General features: G+C 35.5%; 1 protein-coding gene across 1 annotated transcript in view; it reads right to left on the reverse strand.

Moving 5' to 3' along the window:
* The window catches only part of gas2 (growth arrest-specific protein 2), a 142,180-nt gene extending 125,487 nt beyond the window's left edge, over positions 1–16,693 (reverse strand). The window contains exon 1 of the mRNA XM_073089183.1: positions 16,378–16,693. The gene's annotated coding sequence lies outside the window, so the exon portion shown is untranslated. The remainder of the gene's footprint in view (positions 1–16,377) is intronic.
* Positions 16,694–22,638: the final 5,945 nt, after the last annotated feature.

Here is a 22,638-nt window from a genome sequence, read left to right on the forward strand (position 1 = left end):
TGGAATAGGCATGTAAGCGTAGCTTACAAAGAAGCCAGATGTAAGCTTAAAACGTGGTTACTAAACGGAAAACCTAATAGTGGTATGATTTTTACAGAAATGTATGAGACAAGAAAAATATTTAAATCTCGTTTAAAATGGTGTCAAAAAAATCAGGAAAAAATAAAAATTGATATTTTAGCTGAACATCACTTAAAAAAGGATTTTCGATCATTTTGGAAAAATACTGCTGATTGTAATAAAAAAACAGTATGTCCTGTTAATATTAATGGCTTTTTTAATGGAAAGGATATTGCCAATGTTTTTAAAGACCATTTCATTGTAAAATCGCCACGAAGATCATCAAATTTCAAAATTATTAGTGATTTCAATTTTAGTAAAGTGTTGACTAGAGTCACAACAAAGAATGTTATTGATGTCATTAGATGCATGCCCCCAGGAAAGTCTCCTGGGCACGACAGCCTTAGCATTGAACATTTACGACACGCAGGGCCCCACTTACCCAGGATCTTGAAATTATTATTTAATCTATGTATAAGTCATTCTTACTTACCATGTGACATGATAAGAACAATTGTAGTACCTATAGCAAAAAATAAAACTGGAGATTTGACAGATAAAAATAATTATAGACCTATATCATTAGGGACAATTATTGGAAAAGTGTTACATAGTTTACTACATACAGAAATAAACAAAAACATCTGTATACATGATAATCAATTTGGTTTTAGACCTCAATTGTCAACTGAAACAGCTATTTTGTCTTTAAAACATACTGTTAATTATTATACTAAACGTAATACGCCAATATATGCTTGTTTTTTAGATTTAACAAAAGCTTTCGATTTGGTTTGTTATGATATATTATGGAAAAAACTGCAAGAAATGAATGTTCCTTGTGAAATTATTAATATTTTAAAATTTTGGTATTGTAATCAAATCAACTCCATTCGGTGGGCAGGATATTTTTCAGATACGTATAGATTGGAATGTGGGGTGAGACAGGGTGGCCTGACCTCACCTACACTTTTCAATCTGTACGTAAATGCGCTTATTGTTGAGCTCAGCAAGAGTCATGTTGGTTGTCATATTGATGGTGTCCCAGTAAACAATATAAGTTATGCTGACGACATGGTATTACTGAGTGCATCAATATGTGGTTTGAGAAAACTTTTAAATATTTGTGAGAATTATGCAAAAGTTCATGGATTAATGTATAATGCTAAAAAAAGTGAAATCATGGTTTTTGGGGCCAGCGGTAAATATCCGAATAATGTACCTGTAATTAAATTAAATGGGACACCTTTAAAACTAGTTAACCAATTCAAATATTTAGGGCATATAGTTACCACTGACCTTAAAGACGATCAAGACATTGAAAGGGAAAGAAGAGCATTGTCAGTGAGGGTCAACATGTTAGTTCGAAGGTTTGCTCGCTGCACGCCTAAAGTTAAAATTACATTATTTAACGCTTATTCCACGTCTTTTTATACCAGCAGCCTTTGGACCAATTACACCCAAAAAACTTACAATGCTCTTAGAATTCAATATAATAATGGTTTCAGGATGCTGATGGGACTACCAAGGTACTGTAGTGCATCAGGGATGTTTGCAGAAGCTCATGTAAACTGTTTTTACACTATAATGAGAAAAAGATGCAGCTCCCTGATGTACCGTGTCCGGGATAGCACCAACAGCATCCTGAAGATGATAAGCAATAGAGTAGACTGTAGATTTATTTCCCATTGCAGTTTCCTACATATAAAATTGTAATGTACCAAAAAAAATTAATTGTAATTAAATAAATAAGTCTTTGTTACTTTAAATAAACAATTATATTATTATTATTATTATTATTATTTAAAAGACTCCACAAAATAAATAGACAGTTCTATAATCCAGATCTAGTTATGATATTTAACATCAGAAAGTGTTTCTAAAAAAAAAACAGAGAGATTATATTTAAAAGTAAAAATAGTAGAGTAGAGCCGAAGTTATCAGGAGGTAGGATCCATTACATTTTATGCAGCTCAAACGAAAGACAAATTGAACCGCCCCGTCGGTTAACCAGATAAGGAGTCGTAAAACAATAATGCCCTACAATGTTATCTACAGACAAGAAAGCTTATTTATATTGTAGATCTGTCAAACTTACCGATAACCTAGGAGGTCGAACTCATAAAAAATGAAAAGAAAAAGCCCTTACAGTATCTTAAAGCAACATAAGAACAATGTTTTCGAAGAATAGATACTTCAGATATGTGATACTAAACGTAAATCCAAAGTTACTGTTATTATTGTTCTAAATAATGAAACTAAAGAAGAGTAATTGCTGTTAAGGGGCCATACCCACTTTGTTGTGGAGTATGGACTACTTCATATAGATTATTATTAACGAGGCAATACTTAAGTACTACAGACCACAAATTACGTACGTTAAGTACACAGACCTAAGCCATAATTAACAGTTACAATAGATCATAAAAGAATATGTATTTATGAAACGGTAGCATTAAGCGACAGGAAAAAATTCAGCAAGCAAAAATACCTGAAACGAGAATAGAACAAGCTTCCGTCCTTAGCGACCGCAGGAAGTTATGTGTTACAACATGAAATATAGAAGATGTTAGCCTATAGCAAGCAAAATATCAGTATATGCCAGTATAATTTACTGTCGACTCTCGAAGCAATTATAAAACGTCGTAAACTATGCCGGCGTGTAATATCATCCACTTTGTGTGCAGTCATGTGACAGCACCCGACTAATGATTTCAATCACTCCACAATAGGCAGAGATTGAATTGAAGTTTGAAGAAACTATGTCATTCATGGCAGAACTGGGTAAAATGGACCACAGCATTCTACTTTTAATAAGTAATAAAGTAAGAATAGGAACAAATAGGTGTATCAGTATTAGTTCACTGTCGCTCATAATAACCTCCTTTTGGCCCTATATGCAAATGATAGGATGACACAGATGTTATTACTATTGTTAACACCGTCAAAAAGTACAAAATTTTGTTATAGAATATGGAAATCTTTAAAGAAACTTTCATACAAAATATAGTAAACGGTGAGAGCAAGATTTTTATTTGTATAACATCCCGTGCTTAAGGATGCAAGCTAGCTCTCCAAGCTTAATAATTCAAGCCAGAAGCTCTACAACACTAATAATTAAAAGCTAAAAGCTTCTCGAAACTTAATAATTCAAAGCTCCCTCTAAAATGTCGTCTAAAATACTACATGCGCCAATAACATCAAATGCTACTGTTTCCGTTAAATAACTTTAAGATACAGTTCGAACACAATACTGTTTGTAAACTAATTTACACGGAAGTAAGTCTTCTAGTGACCCAAATGAGCACAAACGGGACAACAGCTCTAAATCTAATGTGGTTCCGCGGTACGGAGCTCATCATCTCAGTTCCGCCGACCTCTTTACGCTGTTTTCGTAAATCACCCGCGTCGTAAAACTTCCTACACAATATTGTTTTATGAATCGAATGGAGTTTCAAATGTTTACGAGTTACTACTGCACTGTGTAACATAATTTTAGAGTGAATATATTTTTATAATTTTAGATTTAGAGTTACGCTATAAACGTTATTTGTTTTCTTTTAAAATAAGCCGCAGTTAAACGCTTTCACTTTATGATGACCTACATTTGTGACGTCGTCCCTTCTAACATTGCTGATATCAAAACAAAAGAATTACCTAAAATCAGAGTTATTAAAAGCTTCGACACATGTGCACATACACATAGATACTAAAACTTTAGAAATTTAAGATGCTTATTACTATCTTTGCAAACGTTACCAGTACACAGCTTCAAGTTATTATTAAAGGTGTAGAACTGCAATGCAGACGCTGCAATTACTCAGGTTATTAGAGAACATGACGTCCGCAGACACGGCTTGAAATTACAAATGATTAGAATTTGAATAACTTATAACTCATAATTCTGTTATTTTAAGCAAAATAGCAAATCAAAAATTATGGTGTACTAATTAATATTCATCATTTACAGAATGAGATATTATAAAACTACAGATAAATTAACACTGTTATAAATAAATGCTTCTATGAGAAACTGACAGCTCACATTTAATAGTCACATTTAATAATATTACAGAAATTTACTTCCTACTACTACATACCATGGATTAGATATCCGTTATCAAGGTCTTATTTATCGGTTAAGCAACGTGAGTAAACAGAGAGAATATTGATAATGAAGACTTAAAAATGTTAACAAAAAATCATAAGAATACCAAATTGGGCACCAAATTAAAAAGTGAAGCATACAAATAGAAAGGTCAGAAGGTTAAGAAATTACACATCGAAATCAAAAATATTATGTCGGATTTAGTTCACTCAAACAGTTCTTTAGTCAAAGCGAGAAAAGAATACCAAATTGAGAACCAAATTAAAAAGAGAAGCATACAAATTGCAAGGTCAAAATGTAAATAAATCGCTTATCGAAATCAAAAATATTATTATGTCGGATTTAGTTAACTCAAACAGTCCTTTAGTCAAAGCGAGGAAAGAATCAAAATAAAAAGTGAAGCATACAAATTGCAAGGTCAGAAGGTAAATAAATCACTCATCGAAATCAAAAATATCATTATGTCGGATTTAGCTAACTCAAACAGTCCTTTAGTCAAAGCGTGGAACCACCTAATAATGATTTCCGGCGGGCGTCGCGGATGGAATTAATTATCCGGATCGAAGCGTCGTGACAACGTGGCCGGTATATTTGGATATTACTTTAGGTGAGAGGAAGTCAAGTGATTTAGGATACTTTTAAGATTTAATTTAAGAAATTATAAATAGATTCGTGGTTTATGGAATCTGGTTAATTCTAGTTATCATGAATTACATGTATCGGGAGATAAGTGTTAAGGTGACAATATTTAAAATCAATTAAAATCGCAAAACCTAACGGCGGCATTACTAATAATAAGTAATTGATAACTACGGAACGATTATAAATAGTAATAATGTAGATTTTTTAGACACTTATTTTTCCAAGTAGATTACTTAGGTACATTACGAATTGATGAAGACAAAAAAATCAATGAGAAATATTGAAATGGCAATATTACAAGATCCTAAATTTACTAAATTGCAATTCCATGTGGAATTCTTTAGAATGCATATTTCTAATTTGATGATATTAAAGCAAAAGTAATACAATTTTCAAAATTACTAATTACTAATTAATTTAAGCTATGTGAAATCTCAAAACAGCCCAACTGACCTAAGTACAATTGTTCAACCATATTCGCCAAGAGCACATCTAAGTGAACAGAATCATCATTATACAATTCCCACGCCGCAAGGTCACACTGCACAAACGCTGAATGAGGCTGATAATCATCACCGCACATAATAGAGAAATTGCTCTTTTCCGCACATAGTACTTTACACGGTTAAATATAATTATTTAAATGGACTTACATAATATGTTATGCTATGTACAATTCAGGGTGATGTACATTTTTAATATTTTGCGAGTAATGTTTGTGTATTTTAATGAATAATAACGTCTTGATGTTTATGAGAAACTATATCAGATATTACCATTTTTACTACAAAAATTAGGAAGATCAGAAATTCTCAGAATTTATTTATTTCCACATTTAAGTCATGGTCATCCACTCATTAGTGGTGAGCTTCGATGTTATAGAATTATGTCTAAACTCTAGAATTTAGAGTCTAGGTTTTGGAGCCTTTTTTGGTACCAATGAGCAAATTTCACAAACCTTTTGGAACAATACCTAGAATGGTTTTAATTGATTATCAATTTCTTACAGCTTCAAAAAATGGATTTCGAAATCCAGATAATGAGAGTGGGAGTTCAATCAATGATTACATTCGAACATTACTAGTATTTCAGATGAACATTATCATATATATTGTCTTCACACAATTGGCAAAAACACCAACCCATGTTAAGTTTATAACCGTGACAAAAACAGTAGACTTCACGCCATATTAGTAAGAAGTGGATGCGACAGGTGGTTGCCGTATTAACATATGGATAAGAATGATATCATTACTCGGAGATATTTTACATTTTAAATGTGTGATAAAAACCATCGTCAATGATACCTACTTGATTGTAAGTTCAGCAGGTTAAACCTTTTTCCTTGCTAATGTCCTTGATAATGGTGTATTCAATATCGGAAGATGTTGAGCTAAATAGTAAATAATGTATTTTTGTCCCAATACGTACAGGATTTTAAAATTAGTTGAGTACAGTATAGTATCAGGAGTATTTGTTGCTTTTTTCTAAATGTCTATTTATCACAAGAGTCAAAATTTTATGAAAATCATATACAATATTTTTTACTCAGAAAACACTTGTTTCCCTGTACCATATTTAAAATCGTACGCAGCAAATCGTGGAGGCTTAACTGCGCGTTAAGGCTCCTGTTATTAATATATCGCATGAAACATTAACCAACAAGGACAAAATGTTATATTCAATTAATATTTTATGTTATGGTCTCTAAAATAACTCGTTTGTATCGTGTGGACAGGCGGGGGCGGTGTGGGCGGCGCTTTAGGATTAGCCACACGTAACTACACATGTCAATGACTTGTAACCATCTGAGGACATAATAACGTACACAATGATATTTCATTTTAGCAATTTAAAATACATTACCAAAAATCATAGAAATTTGTTTTTACGTTCGTCAACGCCTATTATGATATTAAAAGATAAACTCCTATTTTAATTGAACATAGAAATTACATGACAATTTATGGCGCCGCTAAAGTACACATTAGATTTTAATGTACTAAAACTACCAAAATTAAAAATACTATTTTTTTTAAATGTGTCACTAGAATTACCTTGATCTACGAGCGGTGTTTGTACGAGGACGTGTAAAATTTAAACCAATTTTACAGGGGTGTGACAGGGGTTGTTGACCCGCGAGGGATCATGGGGTACCTGCGGTGTCAATTAGCACGCACTTGTACTCTCAAGCACTGATCCTTACGGGGGAGGATCGCGTAGATTTGATTTATGCGTGTCACAAATTTAAGTCACGTGATGAAAGCCTGCTCCTTGACAATATAAATCAAAACGTGATAATTTTAGTTGCGGTGTTTTCCGAAGAGGAAGCTCGTTAACACATTTCACGAGTTCAAAAACTAACAAACAAACAACACAACGACAAACTCCTAAAAACGTCATTGGCTGCATCTATACGCATACATAATTTAATACAACTTTCTTATCTCAGACTCATATGTGTTTTGACATCATGTTTCTATCCACAGCGCCACCCTAGAAATGTTTGATTTCCGAGCAACCCAATGAGGATGCATGAGTAATGTGCACTTAACGTTATATTCAGATAACCCAGTTCAGAGCTCAAATCTTATTATCTCACTCTGTGATGTCATCTTCAAGTCATTGCTAGGTATTAGCCCAAATCGTAAATTGGGCAAGGATCTTCTCTCCAAATAAGAAGTGATCATAGTTCAAAATGAGGAACAAGTGAAGTAAGATGTACCTCAAAATTACCTGTACTGGTACTACTAATTCTTGGGAAATTGGATGATGCTAAAGCTTCTCCATTAAATCTTGTTTAAAGAACTATATTGTGTGTTACAGATCGAGTAGAATGAAATGGAGAATAAATGTTAAATCAAGATGCGTATGATGATAATAGTATATTGTTATGCATTGAATTGAATTTACTAATTGTGGTATCATGCGACTTCAAACACAAAGTACTTACTCTCAGTCCTACTCATATGGGTACAAACATGTCCTTCATGCAAAGCTTAAATTCGTGTTTTTTTATAACGTAGGAGTAGCAGACGAGCATGCAGTCCACCTGATGGTAAGTGGCTACTGTCGCCCATGGACATCTGTAATCAACCCCAGATAGAATTAGATAGTCCTACCTGAGGTCGGCCACAGATGCGCCGCTACTCCTGAGGACTAAGCTGGAACGGCTCGAAAAAGTGTGTCTCCCTTATCACACCCTTCAAAACGGAACACAGCAGCGCCTAACACTGCTGTTATTAGGCAGAAATAGGTGTGGCGGTGGTGCCGTCGGAGTCGAACCATAAAGGGTTCTACCACCTTCCTATTATTCGTATTACGAGCACAATTATATGTATTACATATATGGTATTTTTATACACATACACGAAGAACAGACTGTTTACATCATATTTTAAATGAATTTAGAAAAGTACCCCAGTGACGCAAATAATATAACATCTCAACACACGGGAACGATCTACAGCCATATCTAATTCTTATTGTTTACAAAATGTTGGCGTAGGTCCCGACCACCGCGCTCACTCGAGCGCACGGTGCGTTTTTAATGTTTACAGTCAAAACAATGAGTATTAATAATATCGCACAGTATTATAAGTACTCGTATAAACATGTTTTATACACTAATAATTTTACCAATACCGTAAACATTTTATGGTAAGTCAAGATGTGGATTTTTTTCTACGAGTACACGCATCTTTTGCAGGTGCTTAGTATTAAAAATAAGTAGTTAACTTAATCATATATTTAGCTGTGTTCGCGATACTAATAATAAACTAAATAGTAAATATTTTATTTTTAGCAAAATAATTACTTTTCAGTATGCGGTGTAAGAAAACATTACAAATCGTAGATACATTTAGAATTTGCATGTGGTTGGCGGTACTTTCTGCCGACTCCGGGTGCACAGTAAACAAATTGATATACATGTTATACGTTACTAGCTGACCCGGCAAACGTTGTGTTGTCATATAAATGTTACGGGTGAACAACCCTTATCATTTAGGCGTATGAAAAATAGATAGTAGCCGATTCTCAGGCCTACTACAGAATATGCATATTAAATTTGGTGAAAATCGGTAAAACCGTTTCTGAGGAGTACGGTAACTAACATTGTACACGAGAATTTTATATATAAGATAATGTTAGAGTGGAGTTAATTTCACGTAACACATTGGTGTAGGTCGCGGGCATCGCCACCGTGACCCGCTTGCTGACGTCATAACGTGATTAGCGATGATTACCACCGGCTGAGCGAAATGTGGGCTCCGATTGAGCGGTAAGTGCTTAATTGCTACAAAAAGTTGCTTGTCTAATGTTCAAAGGATTTGTAATTTTAAATTCAAAGATTTCGTTATATTTATGATCTCTGTTCATTTTATTCACTTCATTTGTTAAATTAAAAGAACGTTGGAACCAGTTTTGTAAAATTTCACTAAATCACGATTTTTAAGAAAGAAGTAAAGTTTCTAAGTTGCCAACGATACTTATTATAAAGAATATTGATATGAGGTTTCAGATCCATTAGTTTAGAAGAGAATTTAAATAATTTCAATGTAAGTACACGGTGAAAAACGTTTTGATTTGTGAATTATGATTGATAAACAAAGAAAGACAAGTCTTGATTGATCAAATCATTGGTATTCAGTTGGTAATAGAAAACAGCTGCATTGGACATCACTTTATGTAATGACGATTGACGACTGCCTCACTATTGGCTCTTAACTAATAAATCATATTAACTATACATTTGTCAAAGTAATTCAAATGTAAATTGTTTTACTAGTAAGGTAATGTCAAATGTATAGTTGACTATTCAGGATTGATTTAGTTAGAGGCGACGTAACGACGTAACGACGTTCCACCAGCTGGTCGAAGATGTGCGAAAGACGACATAGATAAAGATACTTTCAGTATCATCAAGTATTATATCTTTATTGCTCACCAAGGCCGATTATATCATACTGTAAATGATAGTGAATATATTACAGATATTATACTATTGAATACGTAAGAAAAACAATTTTCAAAACCACCTTCAATCCCAGAAATCAATAGACTGACTACAACACACGAACAGGTTGGCCTGCAGAAATATGTTTTCCCAAAAATCCTTATATTTTTAAGGAAAATGAACTCTAACAAATATTCTAGACAACTCATCTTCTAAGGGAACCTCCCTTATGAGTAATAGAGGATAAAAATTGTATAAATACTTCTTTATACTAGTAGTGCTGTAGAATCGACGTATTGTAGGAACCGTTAAACATACAATAAGACCCTACGAAAACTACAACGTAATTCAGTCAGTAGCATATCTGACAGGGGTCAGCCTAGAACGGTATACGCGACAGACCTAAAAGCACTGTGTTTCAATGTATTATGTGTGTATATCTGAAGGGTAAATAAAATACACTTAGTGTACGACCCTGAAGTGTTCGATCCCATTCTAAAACCTACCACTCTCTTCATTCATCGCTAACCGAATTATTCGATGGTGGTGAACAAAGATCTTTATATGATCGTATTCAAAGCTTACCATATAAATGTGGTTGCAATCACAGGCCTCATTACACTGAAGCATTACATGGTGCATTCAGTGTATATTGATCGGCTAGCAACGTTCTACACCGATAATGTGATTCCCTTGAACAGAACGTAACTTGCTCGTTACTCACTGGACACTTCATCCAATTACTGGGCATTGAGCTAAAGTCTGATTTCGAAGTCTTTGTTTTGCACAAAGTAGCCATTTCATTTGCTTTATCACTATGAAGGGGACTTACGACTCGTCTATACGTTTCCGTTATTTTCTAATCAAAAATAATACTTGCAAGATTGTTCCACGAAATTAAAATGAGTTCAAAAATACTGATTTAAATGGATGTTAATACAATTTTTATAATATAATTCGATTTATGAGATTATTTTCTCCTTACTTAACCTTTATTACTGAGTGCTCACGTACATTACATAGGAAAATCTTGAACAAATATTTCATGCTACTAATCTAGATGCATTAGTTTAAACTATTATTTATTAATCTGTTAATGAATGATATTTTTTCTTAAATATGTCAATAAAATAACGATAACTTTAATACCCTTAATGCCGATAAATTAACCCTTGTACAACATATATCTATATAGGGAAATATATCTAGAAAGCTTTATTTATTTATTAAGTTCTGCGGTATCACAACATCTCGTATTCTTACGAAATGGGCCATTCGATTTACTGCAGACAATTTTATTACTTTACTTATTAGGTATTAATGCTAAGCAAGCAACCATTAAACGTTCTCGGTACAAGTTCAATTGAGAACTAGTTTAGCATGCGGCGTCCATTATAACCAGATCAATACATCATCGTATCAATTGCCAATCGGTGTTTTTATGCGAGTATTGGCTCGTTACGAATGCGGCGACGTGTGGTGAATGTCACTCACGTGCCATTTTAATAAGTTCTGAAAATTAATAAGATAGTAGTAATGGTCTAGTAATTCTAAGCTTCACTTCGAAGAGATATTGATTATATTTATTTTTCTTTGCGTAAAAGTAAACATTTTGAAGAAATATTGTTGCTCTAAAGATTTCAAATTAAGAAATATGAGCGCGGTACTCTAAGACTTTGTCTTTCTAATTCTGTATATAGTCTTTATAATCGTATATAATCGTCTTAACTAATAGATAATAGGTTAATACTGAAAAATAATTTGATCCAGTTCATCAAAGAAAATTGCACAGTCTTCGCGTTTATTTTATAGCAACAAAGACGATATTGTTTTTTTGTATAATGCGCAGAAGGCGATTCAGTCAAGTTTCGTAAATGTCACCACATTTACTAACCGCTTGATAGAAAATATTGTACCGTAAGTATAAGTCACTAAAACTAACCAACAAAACTACCGTTTTGACTAGTTCTAAAACTTTTCGTAACAACTGTACTAGAGGTCATAACTCTGCCAGTTGCGATCGCAGAGTACTCTCGGAGAGCCATTATTGCACAAAAAAGGTACGCAGCGTTCAATAAGCAATTTCAAAGTGGACGCCAAGACATGAATAATGTATTGCTTATTTATGAATCTACAAGCAATCTATTCAGTATAGCTTCATTTAAGAGCTAGCCATATAGGCTATGGTCAAAGGACTACATACTACTATCGTTCATTTAATTAAAGACGTTATTTAGTGTCGGATTTATTCATTTCTCTTAAATTTCTCTTATACGATACGACACTTTGTCATGCATCATGTCAATTAGACAATGTTGAATTATTATCATGAATTCAGCGTTTTTCATGTATATTGACGACCTGAAAAATATCAAATCGCCTTAATTTACCAGGCTTGAAGATTATTTATTATAAATAAGTCAAGTTGCAAGATTTTTTGTTAATTTACTGTTCCAGATTAAGATAAAAATCGTGTTCTTTTATTATAAGGACGAAAAGTTAAGAGCATTTAGATTTTCAATTCACAGCGTGTTTCTCTGGACTGTAAGTTAGACAGTTGTCTGTTAGATACAATCTTTAAGGTTTTAAAATATCAAAGCAAATAAAAATGTACCGTAAACATTGATGCAAAAATCTATCTAATCAGTATTATAAGTTTTTGTGGTATTGTTGTGGCTGAACTGGATGCCCATTCAAAGACAGCAGATACAAGCACATTTTTGACAGCTTTTTTGCTCTACACTAAAAGAATCTTCTTTGTTCTAGACTAAATTTACGCCCTACCAAACCGTTTCCGGGTTCACAGGACTAGGATAATTGCAACGAAAGGAGTTATGTTACGTATTTTATCAAGTTTTTGCACTCCGATGTACCAGGCGGGCAGCCGCATATGGAGATGGTATTCAGCTCGGCGCGGCTCGCAAAAAGCGAGGCCGCTTCGACGCCCTGCAAACATGATAATTTCAACGCGTATCACAGATTATCTAATTAATCGCGATGTTGGTATTCGTAACGTAATTATTTACCGCAGATTTATCTGAAGAATTCACAAGCCCCTTTTGGTATCTTTACTCGTAATTTTCTTAGAATATCTTTCACTCGAACCAACTACAAAAGACAAAGTAAAACAAGACAAGACAGTTCGTTCTCTACAATCGCATTCTACTTATCTTTATTATGGTCTAGAAGGTTATGTAAAGATATAATTAAAAACTCACCAATCATTAATTATATGGCTTACAAACAATATTTCGTCACGGCACCTAATTAAAAACATACGCCTACGCATAATATCCATAACATAATACAATTTACTTACATAATAATAAACTAGGTAAGCACTAGAATGGGCCCAATAGTTGTAATAATGTTGACTAGTGTTTCGTAGCATTTCCCTGAACGAGCAACTTGAAAAACAATTGTCACGAAATAGCCTTTTTGTTGCACTAGGAAAAACATTACGACATACACCCTAAAGTAAACAATATTTTAACTAGTTTTAGGAACGATCACACAAATGCATGTTTATACATGAGTAAAAAACCTAGACAAATATGACGAATAAGTCACTTCATCATATTGAGTATTGACATTAACTCTCATTGGGAATTTCTATCTTCCACATCTTATTTATCAATTCTTACTTAAACACTATTCTCAAAACTAGGACTTGATGATCGAAAGCTGCTATATTTTATATTTTGTTTCTTCTTCTCGACCGGTAGTTGACGACAGTTGCAATATTAACATAATCCGCAGTATGACAATCCTGTAAATCATTAAGTGCAACAACAGAAGTACTAGGTCAACAGAACTATGCAGAGCTCTTTCGCATTTCTCCGAATCAGTTACGGACCGCGGTTGTGTCACGGCGGGCCGCGGTCGGTATCGCTTACCGACTACTAGACGGCGGTTACACACGACACAGTCGGCTACACATTGCTCAACTAATTGAACCGTGACTCGTTTACGATAATAATGGTCTTGGACTAGACCCAGGCTACAAAGGTAGTATATACCAATCATAAATAACATTAAATTCAATTAAAAAGCTGTCGGGTACATTGAGGAACAGCTCATGAACGCAGCTGGAAAAATTAAAAACAGAATGGCATAAAGAGTTAAAGGTAAGGTTGTAAGGTAGACCACCAAGCATATAGACTTTAAAAAACTTGTTTGTTTTTTTGTCCTGTCCTAATCAGGAAGCCTTAAGATTATGTATGTGACAAATGTGTAATATATCAAACAAACACTTTTTTGTTCGTATGTTTATTGTAAAAGTATTGAAATGCTATTTTAAAATTTTCGTATACATTAAAGCGCTCGCATTTTAAAACATTTTTAAGATTATTTTAATAATTTGTTCATTTAACTGGATTTTTAGTAATTATGGAATGCACACTAATGATTTAACGAGCAAATGAGTTAATGAGCGCACCAAGTTCGCTAATTACTTTTAATAATTAGTTGACATTGGTACTTATAATTACTTCATAAATATGGACTAATAAAGGTATAAATCATTTGCAAATTGATTAATTATTTTCTTCATATTCATACATAAAGGACAACTATATTTAATCTACAATTTAAAATTCGAGAATATACCTCATTTTTAAATGGGTTAAGCGAAATTTTTCATTTGGTTTTTTCTCAACATTTGTTGAAACTTTTAGTTTTACTAAACGACTTTCAGAGAATATAGATAACTTTAATAGTGACTAAGAAAACAATGGAAAGGGTAAATAATAAATATTATTCGAAACACAAATTCAATTTAAATTGTACATGAAATATACTCGGTTATTATTAATTCCAGTGCAAAATTGAAAACCCGATAGTAAATTACCATTGAATAGGCTCGGTATAATCGATTTACATTTATCGATATCGTTTACCGGTGGCGGGTCAATCTGATTATAATATTAGATGAACTAACGTAACTAACCTGGTGCTATTGTCTGTTCTGAGGTTGATTCTCTAAAAGGGTTGGAAGGTCAGTACAATTGTTTCTCAGAGAAACTAATCTCTCAAAGACTACTGAATAAAATATTGATCAAGATCCTAGCGAGATTAATTGGATTAAGGCAGCTAAAAGGAAAGTTAATATGGATCGCCCTCATTTTGAAAGGAAACTCATACCTACCAGTCGGATAGTGGAGTTTAACGTGAGTCATGTGATTATGGATCTAGTATCCAACTAATAGAAAGAACTAATCTTTCAAAAGGTTGTAAGACCGCTGCAAACTTTCAACAAAGTTACATGTCACATATAATTGGTTAAACATTTTTCTACTATAAGATAGCAACCGAGTGTCGGTAAGTGCAACTATGGTAAAGTTGAACTAGAAATAATACCACCAAGTTAAGAAATAATGAGTTTTCGGAACATAGTAAAACAGGCAGTAAAACGTAAATTGTTCTTTGCGAGGATGCCATTGATCGGTAATCGCTGTAGTGCGTTAAGTATTGAGTTGGCCATTAAACAAAAGACGAAAGCCTATTGATAAGAAAGAGATTATAGCTGGGAGTTGTTAGCGCAGGTAATCAGGTAGGTGAGTACTGAGTGGACGTGCTCAGGAATATTGTAATATTTACTGGAATTTAACTGTTGTTCGGAATGTTTTGTTATGCTGAGAATAGTACGCTTAGTAGTGTTTTTAGAAGAGTTTATTCCATAGAGAAGAGTTTGTGTTGTTTTTTTTATAAAATTTTATGCAGACATTTTAGTCTGTTGATGGAAGTTTCATTTTTTATTTTATGAAAGAAAGTCTATTTCTGCATAACAAGAGTTGTAAATTCTTATTAGCTTTATAGAAGTGTATGTACTATATTATTTTGGACGAACCTTAAGATATTGCGTAAGTAATTTTATTGGGGAGATTCTTTGCCATAGGCATCAAATTTACCATGTAGATATGGAATCTCCATCAGTAACAAGCCCTAACCTGATTGCCTGCCAGGATTCACGTTAAAAATTGTGTGAAGTCTACCAGCCCAGAGATATGAAATGATACCCATGTCCAGCCGTGGGATAATGGATGGATGTTGAACATAAGCTACATAATCTGCACCTAGATGCCTGCATCCTTACGTTACAGTCCGGGATATTTTATGTGAAAACGAGTTTGTACTTTATCTCATTGAAAGTGGTTACCACCTTCCTTGGACAACTATAAATAACCCCAAATAGAACATATTAAGTTTTATTTGATTACTGCCACAAATAAACATTGTTACCCTCCGTTACAACGTCTAGGAATGTGTCAAATCAAATTAATTCAAATCTTTTTTTTATTCAAAATAGGTTCTTAGGTTATTATTATTATTTTTCATACAAACTAAAATTAAACCTGATGCTATTTACCCACCAATTTAACTTATAACAGTTCAATTTCAATGTGAATAAGTATTTAAGGATCATAATATTATTATTGACCAAAGAATTTCACAGTATCTTAATACTATGTTTATTGTTAATTTCAATAATTATTTTAAAATTTTAAAAATATACCGACTTACCTTCACCTTTGTTAACTGTAAACTTGAAACAAATAAAATACACGAGTACCCCCTCGTAGCGAAACAAAAAATAAAAACAAAAACTTACCCAATTACAACAATTTAATAAGTCCAGCACACGAATTCACATAACTGCAGTTCCAGTACAGTGGGCAAACGTCACACACTCTCACTCACTAATTAGTAAAAACTTTACGCGAGAAAATTTACGATAAAATAATTGAAACGACGGAATAACAGCCAACACGACTACACTGCACCGCTGCCGCGTGCGATATGAATGAAATGAACGGAACGGATAGCGGCTTGCGACAAAACGCAACGGATAAATGCAGCGGACGAATATTAATAATTAATTTCGACAGTTGGTCGAGTTGAGTCGTGGTCGTTGTAAGTCCATTACTGTCCCGTGTCCAGCGAGTAGCGACAGTAGATGTGAGGAGTGTCAGAGAGAGTGGGGTGTAGGATTGTTGATCGAAGGGTGTAGGCATGGTGTAGGCCATAGTCCACTGCACTGACCATGTGCGGATTGGCGAATGCCCGATTCACGCTTGAGATTTTTTTAGAAAACTGATTGACGTTCGTGTTCCCTCGCGTTGTTTTATTTTACTGTTTAAACAAGTGATAAAAAACTTTATTATGAAACTTTAACAGCATAATATTTCACTTGAAGAGTAAGTTACATCTCAGGATACGGTAACCACACTTCACAAATCAGAACACCGTAGCACTTAACACTATTATTATAAAGCAAAAGTAGGCGTGACTGTGAGGTCTCCAAAGTCGAACCAGCCGAAGTTCTACTACCCTTAGCACATCCTTAGCACAAAATATTCCAACTTAGATCAGCAACAGGAACCCATATTTGCTACTTCAAAATCAGTCGTAGATAACCATAAACTGCAGTCCAACTTCAATGACATAAGAACGTAGAGGATAAGCATAAAATTGCTAATTAGGAAGCGCGTTTTTTTCATACGCTACGTATTTAAAGGCGACAGACGCGTGAAAATCCGACGAACTTCCAACAATTCGAAACCCAACGCCGCGTAACGTTACGTCGGTGTGGTATGCCGTATTGTTTAACATACACATATCCACCGTTATAAATTCACCATCATTCGAATGACCATAAAGTTCACAATGCTTCGTTGTTAACTGAATAGGGATGTTCTGGATAATTTCGGATTTCACGATTTCGGATTATCCGATAATTTCGGATAGTTTCTTCTTCTTAGTCGTTTCACTCTTGTCAGAGCGGTCGTGGTCATCATGTGTTGTGTGTGGGGGCTGATGTGACTCGCCTCACGACATTTCGCCATTTCTCTCTATTGGTGGCCAATCTAGAGCACTCGTGTACAGGGCCACCCACAGCTGATTTTACTTGATCTGTCCATCGCGTGGGTGACCGTCCGCGAGGTCTGGTTCCCTCCACTCTACCCTGCACAACAAGCCGTTCAATGGAGTCATTATTCCGTCTTGTGACATGCCCAAAGAACTTGAGAATACGAGATTGTACTACTACAGATAGACGCTGTTTGATGCCGAGTTCTTGGAGGATGGAGATATTTGTTCGAAACTCTGTCCATGAAACTCCAAGCATTCTTCGCCAACACCACATTTCTAGGGTGTCTATCTTTTTCTTTTCCACTTCTCGTAATGTCCATGTCTCTGAGGCGTATAAAAATATGGGAAACACCAAAGTATACATCAGCCGGGTTTTAGTGGCTTTGGTGATATTTCTATTACGCCATATCTTCTTAAGTTTGTCCATTGCAGTCCTTGTTATTGTCATCCGACGTTTGATCTCATCTATGCAGCCGCCATTATTAGAAATTAATGCTCCAAGATATACATACGTGTTTACTACAGAACAGTTCGCAATTTGTTTTACTTGCGGGGAGTTATTGGTAGTACGATCTATAATCATAATTTTGGTCTTAGTGCGATTTATTGTTAACCCGAACTCAAGGCTCACACGTTCCATTCTTAGAAGTAGTTCTTCCAATTTGTCTGGACTTGTTGCAAATAAGGTGGTGTCATCTGCATAGCGCAAATTGGCGATTCTGTACCCACCAATTGTAACCCCGTCGCTCCAGTGTTCCAAGGTAATACGCATTACAAGCTCGGTGTAGCAATTGAATAGTAGTGGTGAGGTAATACATCCCTGGCGGACTCCTGCACTGGGATGGAAGTCACTGGATAAAACATTGTCTGTTCGTACTGAGGCTGTACCCGTTTCATAAAGATTTCGCATAAGGTGTACCAAGTGCTTAGGAGTACCCATATCTAGTAGTGTCCTCCACAACATGGGCCATTTCACCGAATCGAATGCTTTTGAGAAATCAACGAAGCAAATGTATGTTGGTTTATTGAATTCTCGAGCTTTTTCAATGATTTGGCGAACAATAAGAATTTGCTCGCGAGTACCTTTTCCTTTCATAAAACCAGCTTGCTCTGGCGAGATTTCTTTAGAAAGGTAGGCCTTCAGACGTTCGTTTAGAATATGTAGCATGATTTTGCTTGCATGTGTTATAAGGGCAATTAGACGGTAATTGCTACATTTCTTGGTCGAACCCTTTTTATGCAGAGGGGTAAATATGGTGTGAGTCCACTCTAGCGGCCACAGTCCTGTTCGCCAAATCTTGTTGCAGATGGTGTGGAAAATAACGATGCCCTTTTCACCTAGAGCCCTAATTGTCTCAATAGGGATAGCATCTATACCGGTAGCCTTCCCATTCTTTAAATGTTTGATGGCAGCTCTGATCTCGGACATAAGAATGTCTGGTTCCTGTTCTTCCTGACTAGGTTTTGTTGATTTAAAAATATTAAATTGCGGATCGTAGAACAGGGATTGACAGTAGGTTCTCCAAACATCAGATATTCGATCTAGCTCTGTTACCATACGATTTCCACTGTCTTCAATAGCCCAGGTTCTAGTAGATAGGGAATTTGTAATGGATCTAATTTTGTGGTAAAGGTCTCGAGATTCGTGTTTATCACTATGTACTTCGATCTCGTCGCATATTTTATGGAAGTAGGCGTTGTGATCTCGTCTCATGTTTGCTTGAATTTGCGCCGACATCTTATTTAGATCCCTAATATTCGCCCCTCGTGATTTCATACAGCGTCTTTCCTGTACAAGAGTCAGAGTGTCATCAGTAATCCAATGTTGTTTTTTGTGCGTATGTGACGAGGCCCTGGCTTCGGTTGCTGCAATTTTGATTATGTTTTTTGCTCGATTCCACAGACTGTTAGGTGATTCCCTTGAGCAATTCGCGTTGGTCCAAGTCACCCAATTTTGCTGTACAACGGCCATAAATTTCTGACTGTCCTTCACATCAAGTCTCCTTTGGTTTTGAATTTTTCGGGCTACTTTCAGTTTTAACTTCAACTTTGCCATTAGGAGTTGATGGTCAGATCCACAGTCAGCTCCAGGCAGTGTATGGGCGTTTTGAACAGATGTTCTCTATCGAGATCGGACCAAAATATAATCTATTTGATTGCGATGATTACCATTTGGTGAAGTCCATGTATACAACCTCCGTGGATGATGTTGGAATAGGGTGTTTGTTATCACCAGGTTGTTTTCAGACGCAAATTGTATTAAACGCTCGCCTCTTTCGTTCCGTGTACCCAAGCTAAACTTTCCTACGCAATTACCGAGTTGATGGGAGTCGTTTCCGACCTTTGCGTTAAAGTCACCCAAGATCATGAGAAGTTCCCTACTGGGAATTTTGGCGACTGTATCCGTCAGTTGAGTGTAAAATTTTTCAATGTCTTCATTACTTGCAGTACTAGTAGGAGCGTAGATCTGTACAAGGTTTAGGTTTATGGGTGAAGCCTTGAGTTTAATACTGATAATCCGATCACTAATAGGTTCGTAGCCCAGCACGCAGTTATTATAATGTTTGGGTATGAGAAATGCTACTCCATTTCGGCTAAGACTGTTGTTACCAGAATGATAGATGACATGAGTATCAGTATATAGATGACCGTTGTTTTTCCAGTGCGTTTCGCTTATTCCGCAGATGTCGATTGTGCATCTGGTAAGTTCTTTTTCTAAAATGGCCAGTTTTCCAGGAGTTAATAAACCACGTGCGTTCCATGTTCCTATCTTTTGGATTCTTCGCAGTTTGATTGGAGTCGACATTCCAGTAGCAGACTTTCCATGAGAAGCCTGGTTTCCTACCCCTTCATGGCCGGTAGTCCATTTCTCACTGTGTGCCCCGGACGCAACACAGCGCCGGTTGCTAGTCGGTTCGCATGGCAATCGTGATTCACTATGTTCAACTACCATGATGATTTTCTTGGGAAAATAGTTGCAGTGGTTTCCCCTTGCCTTCTGCACCAAGCATTTTTGGGAATACTTTGCTCCCAAGGTTGTTGAAGCCTCTTCTAGCCGCTTTGTCAGCCAGGTGTGTGGTTATACCGCCACGGTTCGGTCGCCATTGCCTCGTCCGTTATCTAGCAGGGGGACCACGGTAGCGTGTGTGTATGCTACCGTCGCTGGCTTATCCTAGGAACCACCAGCGCGTGCAGGTGAGGTTGACATTTGGGACCGCAGAGATGTTGAATGCGTTCTTCCCCTTTCCCCCCATCGGGTGATAAAAAATAGTTGATAGTGTTTTTGTTTGAAATAGCCAATGTGTTCAGTTTCTGCTCTAGACGAGACTGTGAGAAGACATAATATTTTCCTAGCTTCTACAATATTATGAGCACGAACTCGTTTAATTATAATAGAAGATATTACCTTTAAATCTTATAAGTAAAGGGAATTCATTTGTTCTGTTATAGCGAACGAAAAACTAATTCATAAATAAAGGTAATGTTTTGGAAATTTTGATTTACTGACCCCAACAACTTTGTTTTTTTCCATTCACTTTAAGTTAACTTCTTATAGTAAAGGTGCAATCTATTATTGTAAGAGAGCAGATTTATGTATCTATTGTAAGGGAACTGTCCCCAACGCGTGTCGTCAGTGACCATCACCGGTTGTCGTCCTTTGTCATCGACGTGAACTGTCGCTCGTGTTTTTAGATATTAAACCGTAGACCGTATTAAACCGTAGATATTAAACCGGGCATCCATCTATCTTTACAAACAGTAGAAAATGAAGAAGTATTCAAAATCACGTCTATTTTTTAAACTTATCATGTTTATTGACTAGGAAATAACATATGATTACATCAGAGAAATACCCACGTCGATCATTGAAAATAAAAGATGATTTCAGCATTCCAATGTCACGGAGAAGGCTCTGGCGGTTCCTTTGTTCGCATCTCCTGGGCGGGGACATGCTAATACTGGCTACGTATGCGTGTGCGCATACTAAATACTTTTAGGGTTCCATCCATCTATCCAAATGGTAAAAACGGAACCCTATTACTAAGACTGCGCTGTCTGTCCTTCTGTCCGTCTATACGTCTGTCACAGGGCTCTGTCTCCTGAATCGTAATAGATAGACACTTGAAATTATTACAAAGTATGTGTATCAGTGGTGTAAATTGGGGTCGCGTACAAGAAACCGCTATTTTTCGATGTTTTTACGAAGCGTAACGATAAACAATCGTAACGGTAAACAGTTAAAATTTTCAATCACAATGCATTTACTTCTATAACTGCTTTGATAACAAATTTTAAAAATAAAAATAAATGAACATTTAGTTGTACGGAACCCTCCGTGCGCGAAGTTAACTCGCACTTAGCCGATTATTGTAACCGCACAAGAGGAGCTTAAAGCGCCGCTCGTAAATACTGTGATGTCATGCGCATGCCACTCAAGTTGTAGACTTGAATAGGGCTTATTGAAGTCGTTCATGTAAATGGACGTGACTTGTATGTGGTACCTTAGCAAAATATTTTGCCTCAACATTTCCAAATACGAACGTACCGTCTGGAATTTTGGAGGAAAGTTCCGTCGAAATTCCTTATTTTCAGTTGAAAGTTTCGCAAGACACGAATTAGGTACTTATTGTGTGATAAAATAACCAAAATTTCATCCACTTATAAATTATTAATAATATTACATAATGTTACCCTAGCCTACATTATATGTGTAATCAAAAGTATGTCAAATGTGGGCGTGTCGTGAGTGTAATCAAATGGGAGTGTAAAATGAACCGCTTACCCTACCACATCGTTTAAATCAAACAACTCATGAAAAATGCCCACTGAGGTGGGCACACTTAGTTAATAGGCACATAACTTGCATTTTCTACTTAATATAAGCAATGTTTATACGATAACGCAAACGTATTTTAAAACTAATCCGGTCTGAAATGAGACGCAAGACCTGTGTATTATCATTATTTCGTAATAAAAAAATATCTAATAACTATGAGAGTAG

Source organism: Epargyreus clarus, unplaced genomic scaffold (assembly GCF_041222505.1).
Source record: "Epargyreus clarus isolate Ecla_fem2 unplaced genomic scaffold, WU_Ecla_fem_2.2 ptg000029l, whole genome shotgun sequence".
NCBI classification, from domain to species: Eukaryota; Metazoa; Arthropoda; class Insecta; order Lepidoptera; family Hesperiidae; genus Epargyreus; species Epargyreus clarus.